This window comes from Octopus bimaculoides, chromosome 23 (assembly GCF_046866305.1).
Source record: "Octopus bimaculoides isolate indiv1 chromosome 23, ASM4686630v1, whole genome shotgun sequence".
Taxonomy (NCBI): Eukaryota; Metazoa; Mollusca; class Cephalopoda; order Octopoda; family Octopodidae; genus Octopus; species Octopus bimaculoides.
Window position 1 is genome coordinate 23,090,368 of NC_142950.1, and position 23,292 is coordinate 23,113,659.

The 23,292-nt window shown below is 37.3% G+C and overlaps 1 protein-coding gene across 7 annotated transcripts in view; it reads right to left on the reverse strand.

The window, feature by feature from the left end:
- Positions 1–23,292, reverse strand: part of LOC106876969 (beta-secretase 1) — a 52,290-nt gene that overhangs the window by 26,249 nt on the left and 2,749 nt on the right. The gene's annotated exons all lie outside the window — the stretch shown is intronic.

Below are 23,292 nucleotides of genomic sequence, written 5' to 3' on the forward strand. Positions count from 1 at the left end.
AAAGAATAAGTCCTGGGGTCGATTTTGTCGACTAAAGGCAGTGCTCCAGCATGGCCACAGTCAAATGACTGAAACACGTAAACGAGTAGAGTAAACTATTTTAAGTATTATATCTGGTTTAAATATTTTATTTCTAAGTAAAATCACCCCCACCTTCTCTCTCTCTCTCTCTCTCTCTCTCTGAACACCCAGTGCTCCCTTGTGAGCTCACAATTCCTCCAAGGGAGGTAGTGCTACCACCCAGGTTCAGAGCCACTGATTTACATTTGATAAACTGACCTAGTAAGACAGTTGTGGTTTATAGTATATCATCTAAGACATGCTACAAGTTATTGGAAACTTGTCTGGCTGTCCAATACTACCAACTCAGCACTGACAGAACATAAATATGCTTCAAAGTTTACAACAGCGTGAACTCTCGTGTTTTAATAATTGACTTGAACCTATCTTGATCTCTTAGCTGAAATCCTGTTCCACAACAGACAATTATATGGTCTCTTCAAGTTGAACCTGAGCAGTAGTTGGACAGACATCACAAATTTATCTTAAAACATGAAAAACACAGGCCAGAAACAGCTACTATGCCTTCATTTGTCACAGCCATACTTATAATTACTGTGAACAGTCCAGTATTATGGGGAACTGTGTGATACATCCAACAATGATTTTACAGCTCACATGTGTAAATGTATGCACGTATGTGTATGCATATATAAGGTACATAAACATAAATGTAGGTCTGTGTGCATATACACATTATATAGTATGTATGTATGTGTCTATTATGTATCATCATCATCATTATTTAACATCCGCTTTCAAAGCTAGCATGGGATGGACAGTTTGATCAAAGCTGGTAAGCTTGAGATAGCTGCACCAGGATCTAGTCTATTTTGCCTTGGTTTCTACAGTTGGATGCCCTTCCTAATGCCAACCACTTTACAGAGTGTACTGGGTGCCTTTTATATGTCACTGGCACTGACCACAAACAAGATTTCATTTAGCTTGACATGTCTTTTCAAGCAAAGCAAATCGCCAGAAGTCTTGGTCACTTGTCATTGCCTCCGTGAGATTCAGCAACCGAAGATCATATTTCACCACTCCATCCCATGTCTTCTTGTCTGTGTATATTTACATACATTATGTGCATATATGTATGTGTGTGTATATATATATATATATATATATATATATATATATATATATATATATATATATATATATAAATATATAAATATATAGTTTTAGAGAAAAGAACCAAAGTTCATGAACTTATCCATGAAAATCCACAGTCACATATAGAAAAATTAATAAGTAAATGCACGATAAATTTACTTATCAATTTTTCTATATGTGACTGTGGATTTTCATGGATGAGTTCATGAACTTTGGTTCTTTTCTTTAAAACTATATATTTATATATTTTATACTGTGAAACTTAATTTTATTTTAATTTTTGGATCTTGTTCAAAACGGGGGCACCAGTATTTTCTTAACGAAACACTTTGAAACTTGGGACACTGGTAGAATGTGTCATATAAAACATCTTTTTCTCTTAGTCTTCTTAACAAAAAAACGTACATCGCAGGTTATTTCATGTTAAAGTTGTCGTATTTCTGTAATTTCAACCAATGACTGACGTCCATTCAGCCGAAGACATTAACTGCTGACTATGTAAACAAACAATTCTCGCGGTGATAAAATTATTATTTCCTTGTCACAAAATGGCTGAAGCATATTGGCAGTAGCTAATAAACCTTTCTATTATAGGCACAAGGCATGGTTTTTGAGGGAAGGAGCAAGTCGGTTAGGGAAAACGAACACACGTGTGTTGCCTCTGCAAAATGTCAGAAGTAATGGAGATTAAATACGCTTTACACTGCTTAAACTTCCAAAGGAGTAAGTGTAAACAGCTGAATACTTGTCAGTGATTGGTTGAAATTATCGAAATAAGACAATTTTTTACATGAAATAAATTCGAATAGAAAAATTTATTTCTGTTCTATAACACAAAATAGATAAGTATACGAAGTTTGAAAGTCTTTCGGTACCAAAAACACTACATAAAACATAAATGAAAACTGGTGCCCCCGTTTTGAACAAGATCCTTATTATATATGTGTGTGTGTGTGTGTGTGTGTGTGTGTGTGTGTGTGTGTGTGTGTGCATACGTACCTGATGTACATATGTGTATATACATACATTATATACGTATATGCTATTGTGTTAATAAAGACTAGAAAGTAAATAATTTGGCTAAACACATATGTGTTAATGTTGGTTTTATCTTTTGGCTTGTAGTTTTTGATTTTTGTGAATAGAGAATTGGGTTGGAGGGCCAAAAACTGAAGACCTGTGTGTGTGTCTCAGAGAGAGAGAGAGAGAGAGAGAGAGAAAGAGTATGTGCATGTGTGAGAGAGAGTGTAGATGCAATTGTGTGTGTGTGTGTGTGTGTGTGTGTGAGAGAGAGAAAGAGTGTGTAGATGCGATTGTGTGTGAGAAAGAGTGTATATGTGTGTGTGTGTGTGAGAGAGAGAGAGAGAGAAAAAGAGTGTGTAGATGCGATTGTGTGTGAGAAAGAGGGTATGTGAATGCAATTGTCTGTGTGTGTGTGAGAAAGAGTGTGTAGATGCAATTGTGTGTGTGTAGTCTGTTTTACCAATTTCAGAGAGTGGCCAGTTACAGCAGGCCATGTTATACATCTCACATGTTAAGCAATCAGATAGAGGCGGAATCACTGTCACTACTCCAACCACCACCTCGCCTCCAGTCCAGCCAGCCCTACCTTTATCATTACAACAGTCTCCTGACAACTGATATAAACTCTGCTAATTTACCTGCTTTGTAGTGATAGTAGAGGTGGTGGTGGTGGTGGTGGTGGTGGTGGTGGTGGTGGTGGTGGTGGTGGTATGCTGCTGGAAGGAGATTGATGAAGGCAGTGGTGATGGTGATGCCCTGCTCAGTAGGGGGGGGGGGAGTTTGGCTGGACTCACATTACCAGTCAGATATAAATTATCTTCTCGTAGTCGTAGTGATGGTGATATATAATAGCAACATGTGGTGGTTGCAGGTGGGGTGAAGTGGAGGGAGTACTAATGGTGGTGTATGGTGATGAAATTTAAAGAAAATGAAATGATTATACACACACACACACACACATATGTATAACACATACAATCTTGGATACACATACACACAATCCCATATCTACAAGCACACACAAACATTCACTACACACAAGCACACACACACACACACATCACTCATGAATAATCACATCTATGCACACACATACAAACCACATAGCTACACACACACACATTACAAACTACATATCTACACGCACACAAAGTACATATCTACAATACACACACACAAGCTACATACCCCCCCCCCCCACACACACATACAAACTGCATATCTCCACACACACAAACTGCATATCTACAATACACACACACACACACACACACACACACACACACACACACACACACACACGTGCAAAGCAAAACTAAAAGACTTGAATCTCCACTTCCATTCCCAAGTAATGAAATGCAGATAAAATACAAAACTAATTGGTGAAAATAATTACGACTAGCTGTAATTAATTATGTTACAGTGAAATATATAACAAATTATCAGTGTTTGTACGACTCAGAACAGGTTGGGTGACCTCTTGTTAAACTATGTGACCATTCAATGAAGGAACCTCGTTTCATCTGCTAGAAATAGCAGCCAATTCTCATTCAAATCACACATAATAACTTAAAAAAAGGAAAAGGAAGGACACATTGGATTGTACTGTTCAATAACCTTAAAAAGATGGATGATCACGATTGGATCACGTCTGATCAAACATAGGTCCTGCAATGACCTGCAATGACCTGGAGCTAAGCAACAATAAATTTAAAATTCTGGAAGGTCACAAGCGGACTGGCTTTGATCATAGATCAGTGTGTAGGAGGTGAGGTGAGCATCTTAGAGACCAGTGGTGTTGGTAGGTGGGGGTATGTAGTACAGTAGGGGGAGGGTAGGCGAGTAACAAAGAATTTACTAGAAATTGAAAGAAGAGTGAGAGGGAAGATCTGTTTTTTTTTTAAAATCTGAAGCTCATTTTGTTGTTATTTGACCCCAGGTAGCTCTGATCAAAAATACCTATCAGCAAAGATATTCTACCTGTAACCATTCTTTTTTATTTTTCTATATAGGTGCATGGCTGTGTGGTAAGAAGCTTGTTTCCCAACCACATGGTTCCAGGTTCAGTCCCACTGTGTAACACCTTTGGTAAGTGTTTTCCACCATAACCTCAGGCTGACCAAAGCCTTGTGAGTGGATTTGGTAGACAGAAACTGAAAGAAGCTCACCATATATATATATATGTGTGTGTGTGTGTGTGTGTGTATTTGTGTGTGTATGCGTCCACTGCCACCACTTGAAAACCGGTGTTGGTGTGTTTACATTCCCATAACTTACCAGTTTGGCAAAAGAGATTTATAGAATAAGTACCAGGCTTTACAAAAAATAATAAGTACTGTGGTCGATAAGTTTGACCAAATTTTTTCAAGGCAGTGCCCCAACATGGCCACTTTCTAATGACTGGAACAAATAAAGGATAAAAGATATACCAAATCTAGAAACACATTATTCAATGTTCTTTGAAAAGTTTACAATGAGATTACACATCCACTAATGATGTTCATTGGGGCAGAAACTCATCTGAAGTTGTCTCCCATACATGACAAAAAATATAAGTCATTAACCATTAGCTTGTCCCTATACTGTCCATATTATTTTACTCTAAATTTTTAATTATCTTTCATTACCATCATCATTAGGGTAATGGGTAAAGACCCCCTTCAGTCATGAATAACTATGGGATTGCACCTAGAAAGTTCCCCTCCAAGGTACAAGTCCGGGCAAGGTTGTTTATTGAAGACCAACAATTGCCCATGCATACCCTCTCCACGCCACTGATGTTATCCAAGGGAAAGGCTGATACAGCTTGGCACCAATGACGTCGCAACTCGTTTCTACAGCTGAGTGAACTGGAGCAACGTGAAATAAAGTGTCTTGCTCAAGATCACAACACACCACATGGTCCAGGAATCGAACTCACTACCTCATGATTGTGAGCCCGATGTTCTAACCACTGAGCCATGTACCTTCACCATCAACAGCATTGATTTCATGTGGGTTATTTTTTTCTATGTTAGCATGGATTGGACAATACTTGCTGAGGCAGTCTTCTATGGCTGGTTGTCTTTCCTGACACCAAAATTTACTTGTTTTTAAGTATTTTTTTTTTATTCCACAGGTATTTTACATGCTGGTGCCACATAAAAAGCACCCATGCTGGTGTCACATAAAAAGTGCCTGTGCTGGTGCCACGTAAAAAGCAGCCGTGCCGGCCTCACATAAAAAGCACCCGTGTTGGTGCCACATAAAAAGCGCCTGTGCTGGTGCCATATAAATAGCCCCTGTGTTGGTGTCACATAGCTAACACCTGTGCTGGTGCCACATTAAAAGCACCCATGCTGGTGCTACATTAAAAGCACTTGTGTTGGTTCCATGCATAAAGCACTAATGCTGCTACCACATGTAAAGCACCCAGTACACTCTGTACAGTGGCTGGCATTAGGAAAGGCATCCAGTTGTAGAAACCAGGCCAAACCAGACAATTGGAGCATGGACAGCTCTCCGGTTTTCTGGTTCCAGTCAAACCATCTAACCCATACCAGCTTGGAAAATGGACGTTAAATGATGATGATGATGATGATACATATACCTCTGTGTGCGTATATGCTTGTATGTAGGAATGCATATGGACACCATCCCACACTAAATTTTAAAAAACAATAAAATAAAATAAAATAATAATCATTATTATTGATAAAGCACCCACTACACTCTCAGAGTGGTTGGCGTTAGGAAGGGCATCCAGCTGTAGAAACTCTGCCAAATGGGATTGGAGCCTGGTGTAGCCATCTGGTTTCACCAGTCCTCAGTCAAATCGTCCAACCTATGCTAGCATGGAAAGCGGACGTTAAACGATGATGATGATGATGATGATGATGATGATGATGATGATGATGATGGTGATGATGATGAAAACAATTTCAGCTTGAGGAACATCAAGTGAGCCTTCTTAGCAGAGAATATTTTTCAAGTGATTGTACCATCCTAGTTTAGTGGATGGAACTGAGTTACATCCTGTTGCTTATAAAACAGCTCAAATTTCCCACATGACGTCAGGTCCGTTTCATGTTGATCACAACAACATACACATAAACAATAATGTAAGTATTATAGAAAGAAAGTGACACACACAAATACACACAGAGATACATACATGCATATATATATGTGCAAATACACACATAGATACAAATGCGTGTGCGCGCACGCAAACACACACTTATGCCAGGCATTTTACTTCTTTGATAAAAATATAAAAGTTAGACACAAAGCAAACAAAAAAAAAACAGGTTACTGTATTGAACTTCATCTCCCTGAACGTCATGTAAACTGTGTCATGATATTGTGTGTGTGAAGGTGGGGAGGATAGGATTATAGTTTCAACACGTCCAAAAATAAACACAAAATGTTTACAAAGCATGCATGAACAAAAATGTACCCATATACACAGCCACACATACACTCTAGGACTATCCTCACACATACATCAGTGTTTTCAAAAATGGTAGAATATATAGTTAGGTGCAAGCGTGGCAGTGTGGTAAGAAGCTTGTTTCCCAACTGGGTTCAGTCCCACTACATAACACCTTGGGTAAGTGTCTTCTACTATAGCTTTGGGCAAACCAAAGTCTTGAGAATGGATTTGGTAGACAGAAATTGAAAGAAGCTAGTTGTATATATATATATATATATATATATATATATATATATATACATATCATCATACACACACACACACACACACACACACACACATATATATATATATATATATATATATACACACACACACATATATATATACACACATATATATATATACACACACACACCTATATACATATACTGCCCATTATTATGATTGACCGTTGACCGAACATTATTCAATTTTTTTTCTCCGTGTTTTTCTCCTTGTCTCCGTATTCTTTCTGTTGAAGAGCGTAGCTCGAAACGCTAAAGACTTTCTCTATTCCCGAGCGTTAAACTAATACATCCTTTTGTTGTTTACACCACCTGTCCTCGTCTGTTGTTGTTTTTTCGTATATTCTCCCATATATATATATATACACACACATATATACACACACATATAAATATATATATACACATATATATATACACACATATATATATGCACATATATATACACACACACACGTATATATACATATATATATATACACACACACGTATATATACATATATATACACACACACACACACACATATATATATATATACACACACATATATACATATATATATATACACACACATACACACACATATATACACATATATATATATATACACACATACACACACATATATACACATATATATATATACATATATATATATATCCACACACACACATATATATTATATATATATACATATATATATATATCCACACACACACACACACATATATATATACATACACACACACATATATATATATACACACACATATACATACATATATATATATACATACACACACACATATATATATATACACACACATATATACATACATATATATATATATATATATATATGTATATATATATATATATATATACATATATACACACACACACACATATATATATATATATATATATATATATATATATACACACACATATCTAAATATCCCCAGATCTTAATATTATTGAACATTTACGGTGCATTTTAGAAAAACAAGTAAGCAGTCGATATCCTCCACCATCATCACTACAAGAACGGGAGACTGTTTTAGCTAAAGAATGGACAAAATTTCCTTTGGAAACAATTCAAACTTTGTACGAGTCCATACCCCGTAGAATTCAAGCTGTAATTACTGCCAAAGGTGGTCCTACCCCATATCAAAATAAATTTGTTTGAAATTTTAAGGTGTTTCCATTATATTGTCCAAGCCCTGTGGTTAGGGCAGCGGACTCGCGGTTGTAGGATCGCAGTTTCAATTCCCAGACCAGGCGTTGTGAGTGTTTATTGAGCGAAAACACCTAAAGCTCCACGAGGCTCCCGCAGGAGATGGTGGCAAACCCTGCTGTGCTCTTTCACCACAACTTTCTCTCACTCTTACTTCCTGTTTCTGTTGTGCCTGTAATTCAAAGGGCCAGCCTTGTCACACTGTGTCACACTGAATATCCCCTATAACTACGTTAAGGGTACACATGTCTGTGGAGTGCTTAGCCACTTGCACGATAATTTCACGAGCAGGCTGTTCCGTTGATCGGATCAACTGGAACCCTCGACATCGCTTACGACGTTGTGCCAACAAACATTATCATTCATTTTGTTCATCAAATACAAGTACACTTATATTCATCACTATTTTATTTATTTTATTCAATTTTAGAAAAATTGAAGTATGTCTGACAATTCCAGTGCATATTCAATTTTATTTTGTGCGTGACTTTTGGCTCACCCTGTATATATATGGACGCACACACACACACACATGAGAAAGAGAAAATCAAGTACAACAGCATGGTTGTTATCCAACTTGTTACTATTTTATTCCCTGGTGTTCTAATTTCAATACTAGAATTAGAACAAACATCATCATCCTGACACCCATAAAGTAATAAATCCAGAAGGGTAGAGACTGGCTAAGATACCAAATTGGATATGGTAATAATCAGATAGTGTAGGGAACAGGATATTCAATAATGATAACAGTTACTAACAAAAGTCTTGTCACCAGTTGACCATTGCTTCTATGGCCCACACAACTTGATTCATAGTAACTGAATCAGCCTGTTTCTAAGCTGGTATCACATGGTGGACAGTTAAAAATAACCCACACACTTAACTTTATGACGGCGAGCTGGCAGAACCGTTAGCACACCGGGCGAAATGCTTAGCGGTATTTCGTCTGCCCGCTACGTTCTGAGTTCAAATTCCGCCGAGGTCGACTTTGCCTTTCATCCTTTCGGGGTCGATTAAATAAGTACCAGTTACGCACTGGGGTCGATATAATCGATTTAATCCGTTTGTCTGTCCTTGTTTGTCCCCTCTGTGTGTAGCCCCTTGTGTGTAGTAAAGAAATAACACACTTAACTTTCCTCAATGAACAAGTCCACCAATGTAGGAATAGTACCAACAGGTAAAAGTCACTGTTGTAGGCCATGGCAGTTCTGTAAATTTGCAGGTCCTTCATTGCAAATATGAAAGCCACCTGACTATGCTCTCAGTTCATTTTAGGTGAATTCTAAAAGGACATCTCTCTTTCACACACACACCATAAATCAATGAGACAGTTTATATTGAATTTCTCAACTTGGAACACACCATAAATTTGTTCCAACTTAGTATGCAGTACTTTCTTCTTTGTACGAGTCATATAAATAAACTTGTTCTCTTCTCTCTTTCACTCCCTTTTGTTCTCTCACCATATATATATGTTTATTTATAATGTATTTCTGCCTGAACAGCAACAGCTGCCAGTTGATAATATAAATTCTACAATTTGTATTATTGAATACTAAGAGTTACTTCATTCTTTGAATCAACCACCTCCTTAATCCAACCCACTGCACCCACAAAATCCATAAACAAAATTATTCTATAGAAATCCAATAAACATACATATATTGGGTTATTTGGTGAATTTTCTTCTCATTTCGGCCATTGCCTTCCTATTTTTTTTCCTCTTCTATGTCTTTATTTAAATTTACTTATACTGGTTATATATCAATCTGGTCGGTGTGAAACTACAAGCTGTCACACTTGCTATGGAATGTAAAACAATTGATCGATGTAAGAGTGCAACATCAATGTAACAAAGACTTCTCATTACTAATACATCAACAAGTAAACATTTGTAATTATTATCATATGCCCACGGGCATATGGCGTAGTGGTTAAGAGTGCGGGCTACTAACCCCAAGACTCCGAGTTTGATTCCATGCAGTGACCTGAATAATAATAATAATAATAATATATAAACGTATCTGTCAAGACCTACCAAAAACTGAGCGAATATAAAGATCTTGAAATAGAAATTAGCAAGATGTGGAACCTGAAGACTAAAACAATACCTATTGTCATAGGTGCCCTGGGAATGATAGCAAAGGGGCTGATTGCTACCTAGCTCAGATACCAGGAAACCCCAAAATAGCTGAAGTTCAAAAGATAGTGCTCATGGGAACTGCCCATATCCTACGTAAAATATTGTCTATGTGATCTCAAATTTTAAAACAAACACATAATTTTCTTATGGTTTCTTAAACATTCTCTAGAACAACACTATGTACAAATCCAAATATATGGTACCCTAGGCACAACACCTACATGAACTTCTAACTTGTTGTCTCTTGAGGTCTCTGGGTGAGACTTGGATCCAACTTGTACAAATACAAAGCAAAAGTCAAACATAAAATAATAATAATAATAATAATAAGTAAACATTTGGTATCTTGTTATTGCTTAATCAACTGAGGTTACATTCAACCAGGTCAGGACTGACCAAGGAAATTCCAGGCATGATCACACCATTTGTTCATTCACAATCCATTTGGAGCAGTGATTCTTAACCGGAGTCCATGTAAGATTTTGTGGGGTCCACATAACAAAATAGTAAATTGGGGATCTACAATAGTATCTTAAAGACCCCTGAAAAAATTTTGCTTTAGATGTATTTACTGCAAGAAACAACTATGTTTCTTCCTCTTACATTTCACATAGTTCGACCTACACAAGTTAATGCATGAAAAGAAAACAGGAGATTTGGAAGAAGCTTCCATAAAACTAGTTCTTAAACATCAGACGGCTATGGGGGTCCACCAGAATAAAATAGTAATCATAGACAAAAAATGATTGAGAACCCCTGATTTAGAGCTTTATCAGCAATGAGTTTCATTTTAAAAGATGACTGTGTATGGTCTAAGGGATGGATATTTTGCTGCTGTTTCTAGCAACCATGTAGAGGTTTCTTCATTGGCTCATCAGACTGTTTTCATTAAAAGGCTCAGTGAAGAAGGTGGGACAGTACCCTTAACTTTTAGGTTTTAGCGGAGATGGTGAAGCTCAGATGCTTATGCTCAGCTTAAATTGATATTCACACACACAAACACACACACACATATAACTATCTATTATTACAAATTTCCCAACCACATGAGAAAGCGTCTTCTACTATGGCCTCAGACTGACCAAAGCCTTGTGAGTGGATTCGGTAGACAGAAACTGAAAGAAGCGTGTCGTATATGTGTGCATGTGTCTGTGTGTCTGTCCCCCACTACTGCTTGACAACCAGTATTGGTGTGTTTATGTCCCCATAACATAGCAGTTCAGCAAAAGATACTGATAGAATGAGTACCAGGCTTAAAAGAGAACAGGTACAGGGGTGTTGTGTTGTCAAATTGTACACTCCTACCAGCAAAAAGTGGTAGTAGCCAGCCATTTTAAATAGACCAGTAGCCAATCAATAGAAAAAGGTCAAAAAGGTCAGGCTGGTCAAGAGTACGTGTAGACTGTGTTAATATAGTAATTATATCGTGATACTGAGTGGACATTATAACAATCCAACCTTTTGAGGATAATAACACTGTATTACTGGGGGGGGGGTTGTACAGCGGCAGATAGAACCATTCTATCAACGACTTGGGAATATAACAATATCTTCAGAGCGACAACCATAGTCAGAAGACAGATGCAACAGTGGCAATGAGGAAAAACAAATTTATGCGGAGTGAAAAAAAACATTCACACAGAGAGTTTAAACTAATTCATGTGGAGAATTAAATACCGACAAAAAAGTAACAAAAATCTTGTTGTGCAAACTTACGAAAATCATAAAATATGGAAGACTTGTTAGCTGGGATAGTTGAGTTGCGAAAACAACAACAGCAACTCAAGGAACAATGAGAACAACAACAAGGATTGCCGCAGCAAATGTCACAATTAATGAAGTTGATAACCAAACTGGAGGATACATTTTCACCTGACCATGTAGCAAATTCTATGAGCGAATTCAAATATGACCCCAAAGAAGGAGTAACCTTTGAGGCTTACTTTCAAAGATTTCAGCAAATTTTTGAAAAAGAATGTCAGGACAGACGAGATGAAAACCTATCTAGTGTTAAGAAAACTAGCAACAGCAGAGCATGAGAAGTATAGTAACTTCATATTGCAAAAAAAAAGCATCCAACATAAATTTCACTGACACAGTTGACATTTTGTGCAAAATGTTTAGTGGAAAAAAGCTCACTGTTTAATACTAGATGGAAATGTTTAAAAAATAGAAAAGAGCGAAGATGAAGACTTCACTACTTACACAGGCAGAGTCAACAAAGAATGTGAGAGATTTAGGCTAGATATGCTTACTCCAGATTCTTTTAGGTGTTTGATTTTTGCACAAGGATTGACAGATAAAAGGGTTGCAGAAATCTGAATTCTATCAAAACTGGAAAAGAACCAGGATTTATCATTGCAGAAACTGTCTGAAGAGTGTGACAGGATATTAAAATTAAGGTATGACATGGAAGGTATTCAACAGAAAGAGTGTTTCCACATAAGACCAATGCAAAAAAGTCGGAAGACAAAGTGTTGCAGGAAAAACAGAAAAAATATTGGGATGTAGACCTATGTATGGCATGTGGAGGGATGCACCTGAAAGATTGTCTGTATAAAAAAGCAAAGTGTTTTTATTGTGGGTTTACAGGACATATAAAATTGCACTGCAAAACTAGAATGATAGGAAAATGGAACAAACAAGACGAAATAAATAGTTTGTCAGTAGGAAAAGTTGTGACTACAACAAACAGGAAATTTATGAATGTGAGAATTGAAGCCACTAGTGTCGGAATGCAATGAGACATGGGAAGTGATATCACAATCATAAATGAGAAAACATGGGAACAAATGAGTAAACCAAAATTATGTAGTTCAAACAAAATAGTGTATGGTGTTACGAGAAGAAAATTATATTTCACGGGTGAACACGTTTGTAATATAATGTTCAAAGGTCAAACCAAAAAAGTGAATGTTTATGTTTTGAAAAATTTCCTGAATTTATTTGGCACCAAATGTATGGAGAAATTTAATTTATGGCATACACTCATAAACGCTTTGTGCAATAACGTAAACAGAGCAGTCAAACAATCGAACAAGGTTGATGAACTGAAACAAAAAATGTAAGAAACTTTCCCAAAAGATTTTTCAGAAGGTTGAGGCTATTGCACAAAAACAAAAGCAAGAATGCTATCAAAAAAATTCAACACCTATTGTCTGGCCCAAATGGAACGTGCAGTTTGTCACTGTAGACCAGGTAAATAAAGATCTAGAAAGCTTGGAAAGCCTGAATATAATTGAAAAGATTGACCATGCAGACTGAGCAGCACCGGAGGTGTACATACATAAAAAAAAAAAAGCTAAGAGTGTGCACAGACTTCTCAACTAGGTTAAATGACGGTTTACTCACACACAATTACCCACTTCTAAGCCCAGGAATATTTGCTAAACTAAATGGAGGCATACCTTCTAATTCAGTTTGAGGAAGATTGCACACATCTACTAACAATCAACAAGCACCATGGATTGTACAAGTTCAAACGACTGCCATTTGGAGTAAAAGTGGCACCCACCATATACCAACATATAATGGCTGCGATATTAAGTGATTGTAACTTCGCATATCTAGATGATATTCTGATAAAGAGCGAGTCTCTGGTGCAATATTTCGAACACATAAAAAAAGTACTCGAGAGAATAAGTGAATACGGACTAAAATTGACAGAAAAATATTGCAGATTTTTTAGGGAAAAATAAAATACCTAGGTCAAGTAATCGATGAAAATGGACACAGATAAGGCTCATCAAGGTTGACAGCAATACGAAATAGGCCACCCCCAATAAACATGGCAATGCTACAAGCATTCCTAAGCTTGGTAGATTAATACCAAATGCATATACCAAATATACATATGGTAAGGGCACCACTTAATGAATTATTTTTTTTTAATGCCAAATGGATTTTGACAGGAAATGCCAGAAAGCATTTAACGAGTTAAAAGCTGTTAACTTCAGAATTGAATCTTATGCATTTCAACCCAAAGTTAGAGATAATACTGGCTACAGATGCTAGCAAGTATGGGATAGGGGCCATGTTCCTACACAAGGATAATGATGGCAGGAGAAAGGCAATAGCTCACACATCAAGGACATTATTGCTGGTGGAAAAGAGCTGTAGCCAAATCGAAAAAAAGGCATTGGTTATCATATTTGGCATGAAAAAATTCTATAGGTTCATTCACAGCAGATGTTTCTGGTTACAAACGGACCGTAGACCTCTAATAATATATGGATCCAAGAAAGGAATCCTGACACATATGGCAAACAGACTGCAGTGGTGGGGTACCATTCTATTAAACTATGATTATAGAATGGAATGTCTACCTTCAAAAAAGTTGGGGGCATTCCGATGATCTGTCTAGGCTAATTCCGAGAAATAACGAACCACTAGAGGACACTGTAATAGCAGCACTGAGAGTGGAAGCAGAAACAAAAAAAGTGATGTGGAACATTGTGCATTAAATACCAGTAACTTTGGAAGAAATAAAGAGAAATGCGAGAAATGACAAATTTATTAATGAGACAAAAAGAAAACTGTGGTTGACAAAAGGAAATAAAGAAAGGTCTGATGCAAAGAACTGCCAAGATGTGAACGTGTACTCTATATGTGATGGTGTACCAATGTAGGCTCAGAGGATGGTCACATCACAGACATTACAGAAGAGAATGCTAAAAGAGTTCCATGTGGGACACCCAGGCATCTCTAGAATGAAAGCACTGATGCAAAGTTTCGTATACTGGTCAAGCATGGACAAGGAAGTTGAAAGCCTGGTAAAAGGCTGCAGAGGATGTGTGCATAAATAGACATATATGCATGCATACATATAGATACAAAGACATACATATATATACATATACATTCATACACATATGGCATGTAAATAGCACCATTTGAGCGTGATTGTTACCAACGTCTCCTTCCTGGCACATGTGCCAGTGGCATGTGAAAAGACATTTGAGCGAGATCGTGGCCAGTGCCGCTGGACTGGCTCCTGTGCAAGTGGCACGTAAAATACACCATTTCGAGCGTGGCCGTTGCCAGTACCGCCTGACTGGCCTTCATGCCGGTGGTACATAAAAGCACCCACTACACTCTTGGAGTGGTTGGCGTTAGGAAGGGCATCCAGCTGTAGAAACTCTGCCAAATCAGATTGGAGTCTGGTGTAGCCACCTGGTCCACCAGTCCTCAGTCAAATCGTCCAACCCATGCTAGCATGGAAAGCAGACGTCAAACGATGATGATGATGATGATGACGATATATATCTATATATGCACATATACATACATAGACACATATACATTTATATATACACATACATACATATACATTTATATATACACATATTCATACATATTACACAAGAACATATATACATATATGCATACTTATAGATGTGTATACACACACACACACACACACACACACATTATATATATTATCATCATCATTTAATGTCTATCTTCTATGCTGGCATAGTTGATATCCAAAATGTAAAGTGCATCACCAACAATAAAGCATAAGGAGAGTTGTGTGGAATGTGAAATAAATCAAAACAAATTGTTTGGTTGGTGGTATGAAGTGGTAAGATTCAACTTCTTCAGCCGATACTTATTGTTCAAGAGTTAAGTGAACTCTTGGTAAATGTAACATTAGACTTTCTGCTTCTCACAGCGTTTCAATTTATTCAAGAGGCTACATACAATGCAATAAACACTCGTGTCACACCCATTAAGTGTATGTGGCTTCCTAACATGGGATGGAGATTTAGTAATGCTACGGAGGTGAACAATTAAATCATAATAGATGTGTGCATGTCGTTTTCCAAGCACATAATCTCAGGCTTGTGTGGCACCTTAGACAAGTGTCTTCTACTGTAGCGTTGTGAGTTAATTTGGTAGATAGAAACTGAAAGAAGCCTGTCACACACATGCACATATATATATATAAACGTTATGAAGGGTATTGGAGTCAATCAAACCCTAAAGATACAGGTAATACCGAGTAAGTGCTGTATACCGACTAGTTTTGCCCTAGATGTGGTTGCAACATGAGTGGGGAATATAACATGGGTCGTGTATTAGCGTGTGTATATATATAAAGAAAGAATAAGATAAAGAGACCAATGGCAAAGGTAGAATTATATAAAATATAATTCTACCTTTGCCATTGGTCTCTTTATCTTATTCTTTCTTTCTTTCTTTATATATATATATATATATATATATATATACACAGAGTGGGCCAAAAGTCATGCACAAAATAAGTTCAACATGCTCTGGAATTGTCAGACATGCTTCAATGTTTAAAAACACCAGAAAGTAAAAGTGATCAGATCATAAATTAAGAAATAGCAGCTGAATTTCTTTTAAATTACACCTTAATCTGTTATAAAAACAAAAAACATATTAGATAATGTAATCCTAGTTACAGTATACTTAGAAAAAATGGTTTGACATTATGATCACAGCTAGAATGCTTTTGATCAGAGGTCAACCCAAGCAGAGTTATCCCATGGTTAAACTATCGCAAGCTATCCGATTATTTATAGATCTGACTGATTCTGTAATAGTTACTCATCCAAGTTAGTCTGGCATGATGACAGCAGTACCACGACTCGTTGACTGACCGGTCCAAATCAAGATAATCAATTGGTACATTCATTATTCATGCTTACAACAAGAACAACAATACCTACAATATTTGCCGACACAAAAATTTATTGATACATCGTTATCAACGATATGGAAATTAACGCTTAATTAACATTACAAAACTGGGTCAGTTTACTTAGTAAAGATACATGACTAATTCCCTACATTGTATGAAGCAAGTTAAAACCCTGAATGACCAGGGGACTATGGGATCTTGTACCAATATCAACAAGGTGCGTCCCTGTCAGTTGATCAACTGAAGTGTCTACTCATTATTCTATATGTAACTAACTGAGTTGTTGGCACTCCGTCGCTTATGACGTCGAGGGTTCCAGTTGATCCGATCAACGGAACAGCCTGCTCGTGAAATTAACGTGCAAGTGGCTGAGCACTCCACAGACACGTGTACCCTTAACGTAGTTCTCAGGGATATTCAGCGTGACACAGTGTGACAAGGCTGACCCTTTGAATTACAGGCACAACAGAAACAGGAAGTAAGAGTGAGAGAAAGTTGTGGTGAAAGAGTACAGTAGGGTTCACCACCATCCCCTGCTGGAGCCTCATGGAGCGTTTAGGTGTTTTCGCTCAATAAACACTCACAACGCCCCGTCTGGGAATCGAAACCGCAATCCTATGACCACGAGTCCGCTGCCCTAACCACTGGGCCATTGCGCCTCTACAACTAACTGAGTATTCCACAGGTACATCATATTTTCCGGTACACAAGTCAATGTAGCATTCAATGTAAACATTCAAACATTGTCACTATCTTTCCAAATTCTGATGTTTTTCCATATGGAATTGTTAGTCCTTCAAAGTCATTTTGGTGTATAAATCAACCTAACTTTTTGGGGCTGTAAATTTTGGTCTGAAAAATTCAACTTGTATACCAGAAAATTCTGTAATACTCAGGCAGAATCAGCATACCAAAGTGTGAGACAAGACTGGATCTTTGAATTAAATGTACGGCTCTGTTGGCATTATTTCCCTTAAAAGCTTGAGCCAGTGCCATGTTAAAGTAAAATAAATTCAGCCAAGGTATTGTGTATTGGGATCAAATGTAGGACATCTTGATTGTAGAGCAAACTGATCAAGCATTTAACCCTGCTTGAATCTATGAATGACTACTGATAATCATATAAATATGCATGAATTGGCACTGTCCAGACCTAAGCAAGAACCTGGCAGCCAGTACCATGCTTCACTATATATGTATATGTGTGTATGTACAAACATATTACCTTGAAGATAGTATGTTCAATCAAAATTCAAGCTATTTAAAATTTTTTCATCAAGGTAGCTTGCTAGGTGTTCATGGTCCCCTCCTTAGTTCTTTGGACCCTGGAGCAATGTACTAGCTGAAGTCCACTCTTATATACTCTACACCCACTTACACACCTTCACAGAAATATTACAAAATTTTCAGTTTGGTTATAACAGTTAAAGAATTTTATAATTTCCAACTTGAAAGAGATAAAATACAATTTCAATTAATTTCAGTTTGTTAGGATTGAAAATAACAAGACTTTATACAATTCTTCATTGGGTATGTCTGTCTCGATAAAGATGTTTTAAAAAATACTTGTTATTAAAAATAAAACGAAAAATACATCCAAGTGGAGCTTCAAGAGAAACTGATTTAGTGAAATGGTTAATCCATATTTCTCCGTAAGAAGCATATAGCCAGTTTCTCTGGTGTATATATTCCTCCCTGGATGGGGACATTGGTCTGTCATGCGATTACTCATTTTTACATACTGAACGAACTGAAGCAACATGAAATGAAGTGTTTTGCTCAAGAACAACACATCACCCAGTTCGGGAATCAAAACCACTACCTTTCAATCAAGAATCCCAACACCCATGTACCTCCACACTGATGTGTATGTGGGTCACACCTCTTTAGCAAAATACAGTGTTAAATTCAGTGAATTACAATGTTAAATATAATGAACCTGCAGACCTCAGATTATAGAGAAGGACCCATAGTGGAAGTCGATTCAGTGTTGAGTACACAACATCTATCCTATTTTCATTAACTCAAATGATATTGAAGAAGACAGAATTGAAGCTAAACAACAAAACAGCATAAGGAAACTTCACATTGTCTCTAGACATATTGAATTGTCAGCTTTCTTTGTCAGCATATATTTTAAGGTCTTTAAACATGTTTAAGTCTTATCAGATAGAAGGCACCACAATAAAAATAGGGACAGACACAGTTATATATCACCGACTGGGTAAGTATGAAGATTTATTGAAATGGAGCTGATCAGAGAGAGAGTGCTCACTAGCAGTAACAGCAGTACACAACAGTTTTGTAAATATTAGCTGTAAGATCTGTCATAACTAAATATTTATTAGCTGTAATGACTGGGTAGACAAATGCTTTACAGGAGGTTTTTAAAGATTTTATTTTATTTTTTGCTTTGATATGAAATAAGTTCTTTATTTTTATTGTATAAGTGTGATGGTGTGATGTTCATGCTATTGCTTACATCAGGGAAGGAATTCCAAAACCTGAGCCATGACAATCGTAAACATAAGAGCATGCTCCTACACAACAGCTCCTCTGACAAAATCAAAAATATAAGGTCACAGATTGTGTTGTATAGCCAGCTGGAGACAATGTCTCCTGGGGCTAAATTACAGCAGCATTAGTCCTAAACCAAGACTGCCATGTTATGTTGGCAAACAATCTTTACTACAAAATCAGAGACATTCACTAGGTTTGACTGCTTGACCTACCAGAAATAACTCCTAAATCACCCTTAAAAGACACCTTACATACTTAAAAAAAAGGAAGGACACACGATCCAATGAATAGAGTCTCTATATAGTTGCCTGATCTAGTAGAAATACAAGTCAAATCTCCCACAAATCACACCCTACTATTTCAAAAACAACACACAAATGTGATCCTAGCTACATCATGTCTAGAAAATAAACAAGGTAAATAATCACAGCTATTCCAGCCATCTTTTTGGATCAAAGTTCTGTTTGGTTTAAGGTGACCTAGGGCTGAACAACAACACCAAATCCAACAAATACCAAGATAACCTCTTACTGCTGAAGTTGCTTAACCCATTGGACAAACCAATGTCTACAAGGCTTTCCATGCATGACCACCTTGTCTGTTTCTATGTCCAAGGTTACATTGCCTTATGTCTCTATTAAGGTGGTAAAGTATGATTTGAGAGAAATTTGGCTATTATTTCTTGCTGAGCAAGCGATCACATAGAGATCTCCCATCACCACCTCCTCTTCAGTGTTGGTTTATGTAAGAACTTTTGTAACACGTGCTCCAGCAATAATATCGGATTAATGGTCCAGATATCTATGTATGCAGAGGCTCTGAGACAAATTTGGTAAAGCAGAACAAGACTATTTTCAGGCCCAGTCGGGGAAGTGTTTGTTCTCTCAATATTTAAAAGAGCTTTAAGAGGCCCAGTAGACAGTCACCAGCTCTCTCCTTGGCTCTCCCCACTTAAAATAACTTTAATTCAGTAAGATAGATGCAAGTTTGGCTGTGTAGTTAAGAGATTTACTTCTCAATCACAGGGCTTTGCGTTCAGTCACACTGTAGCCCCTACTATAACTCTGGGCCAACCTATGCTTTGTGAAGGAATTTCGTAGATGGAAACTGAAAGAAGCTCTAAATAGTTGTGTGTTTACAAACTGCAGTGAGCCATACTGTAGACTGTGAGGTCATCATATGCAGCTGGACTGCACCTGTGACATTTGTTGGCATTTTCTGGCAAATTGTCTGCGTCAAAATCCTCTGGAATTAAAACTGGCTCACTTGAAAAAGTAACCGGAAGAGCATCTGATCATAAAACTTTTGTTTCAAGCACCTCTCCATATAATCATTGCTAACATAGAAAAACAAATGTTAAATAAACAAACAAACAATATTTATGTGAATAGCACATTGCCCAAGAAGCCACAGTTCGAGAGTCTCTGGATATGTTTATAGGAAGACAACAGTAACAAAGTAGCATAAGTGTCTTGAAACCATATCGTCATCATCATTTAATGTCCACCTTCCATGCTGGCATGGGTTGGACAGTTTGACAGGAGTTGGCAAGCCAGATAACAGCACAAGGTTCCATTGTCTGTTTTGACATGGTTTCTACAGTTGGATGCCCTTCTCAATGCCAACCACTTTACAAAGGGTACTGAGGGCTTTTTATGTGGCACCAGCACCTGCAGGGTTATCAAGTAACTTGCAAAACAAAGACCTCTCAGCTGAGAGAGGGAGTGGTACTGAGGGAGGTGGCTTTGTGCCAGTTGAGAGATTAGAATATGATAGAGGATAGAGATAAGTGTCTTACTATAGAGGAGATACTTGGCTCTTCCAGTCGGAAAAGAAAGGAGCAATAGATTTAGAGACAAAGATAGAGAGACAGTCAGAGTGAAAGAGAAAGAGATGATGTTGGGGATGCATCAGGACATACACACAAGGTACAGTGGGGGGGGGGGGAATATTAGTGGTACTGAGGGGATAGAGGGGGTGTTTTATAAGAGTGTGAGGGGAGATGTTGAGAGATGGGAAGAAGTGACGGTGAGAGAAGTTGAAGGGGCTAAGGTAGATATGTGAGGGTGTAGAGAATATGCAGGTAAGCATGTGAGGGAGAGTGGAGGGATCTGCAACAGGTGGTAATCATGGGTGGGAAGAAGGGGGGGTGTTGAGAAGAAAAGTTGTGGGAGAGTTTTGACAGAAGACAAACTGTGTTGGGGGAGGCATGTTCACAAAGGACATGCCTGTGTGAATGACCACGATTTTACTCAGCTTGACGTGTCTTCTCAAAGCACAGCAAATCGCCAGATGTGGGGCTTAACAACTAAAGATCATTGCTCACCACTTCATCCCACATCTTAGGTCTATCTTTTCCACAGGTTCCCCTCCACAATTACAGGTCAGCAATTCTTTATGCAGTTGGCCTCATCCATTTGCATCACATGTTACTTTGAAAAGGGGATGATGTTGGGAGGAAGGGAAGTAACCTTAAACAGTGTTAAAATAAACAATAAGATTTGCCAGAAATTAGTGATGATCAGAGGCAGTAATTAATGAGAAATACAGAAACAGCTTGAAATTGGAATAAACTAGTTTGATGTAAAGACAAGGGGAAGTCTAATGTTTCAGGCAGTGTCTTTTGTTGGAGATGGGTTTGTAAGTTTGCTTCTATATAAGAATACTGGATTCTTTAGACCTGTTTCTCAAAGTAAAGTGAGGAGCTACAAGGATTTTTAAAAATGTGGATAGGACAGGCAAATTGCCAAGTTTTTTAAAACTGAGATGGCTTTAAAACTTTAAAAATTTGTCCAACGTCATTGTGGTGAGAGAAAAAGAATTATATAGAGGTAAATTAGTTTTTTTTTTTTTTTCATTAATAGAAAAGGATTTCACTAATTTTGGGACTAGTATTAGTTTAGACCAGTATTTCCCAGCCTATGTTCTCTCAGGCCCCACAATAACTTTCCAGAAAAATGTATGCCTCTCAGGTGGTTGAAAAAAAAACAACTTTATTTTTAATATTTTATCACAATTATTTAATACAAAAGAATCTACTGGTAACTCTTTTATTATGTACTGGGTACAAAAACACGTTCATTATTGACTAAGGAAAAAAAAACGAATCACATTAATGAGAACCTTGTGCTTGGTGATTACAGCACCCCACCCCACCACAATTATCCCAGACCCCACCAGTGGGGAATCACTGGTCTAGATGAAACAATTTTTGTCAACATCTTGTGTACGTGTGTTTCTGTGTATGTGTGAAAATGCGAATGAATGAATGTAAGTGCGTATGTGTTTGTGTGCATGTATGTGTAAATGTGTTTCTGTGCATGTGTGAATGCGAGAGTAAGTAAATAAATTTAAAAAAAGAAACAAAAAAAAAACACAAAAAGCTCCATAGTCGGTTCAATCTGAGGTTCTGTTTAAGTCTAAAGAATGGTATAGACATGGCTGAGACAACAAGTAGATCATCTAAATGATTTACATTTAGTTTCAGACCATTTGGTTACGAGTTCAAATTTTGCTAGGATCAACATTGATTTCAAAGATTCAAAACTTTCAATAATTCGTTTGACTCTTGTTAAACCAATCAATTATATTGATTTCTAAGGGAGCATCTAAGTGGTCATTCGTCCTGCTGGAAACAGTACTAACGTCTCCCTTGAATCATATCCTTCTGTTTTGAAAAAAGAAGAACACACTGGAAAATGTATTCCTAATTATACTAAAAAAGAAAAAAAGGAGTTGCTCACGGTTGGAATGTCTATGATCGCACGTTGGCACGACCAGAGCTGACTTAGGGCTAAACAACGTTTTACCTTTTACA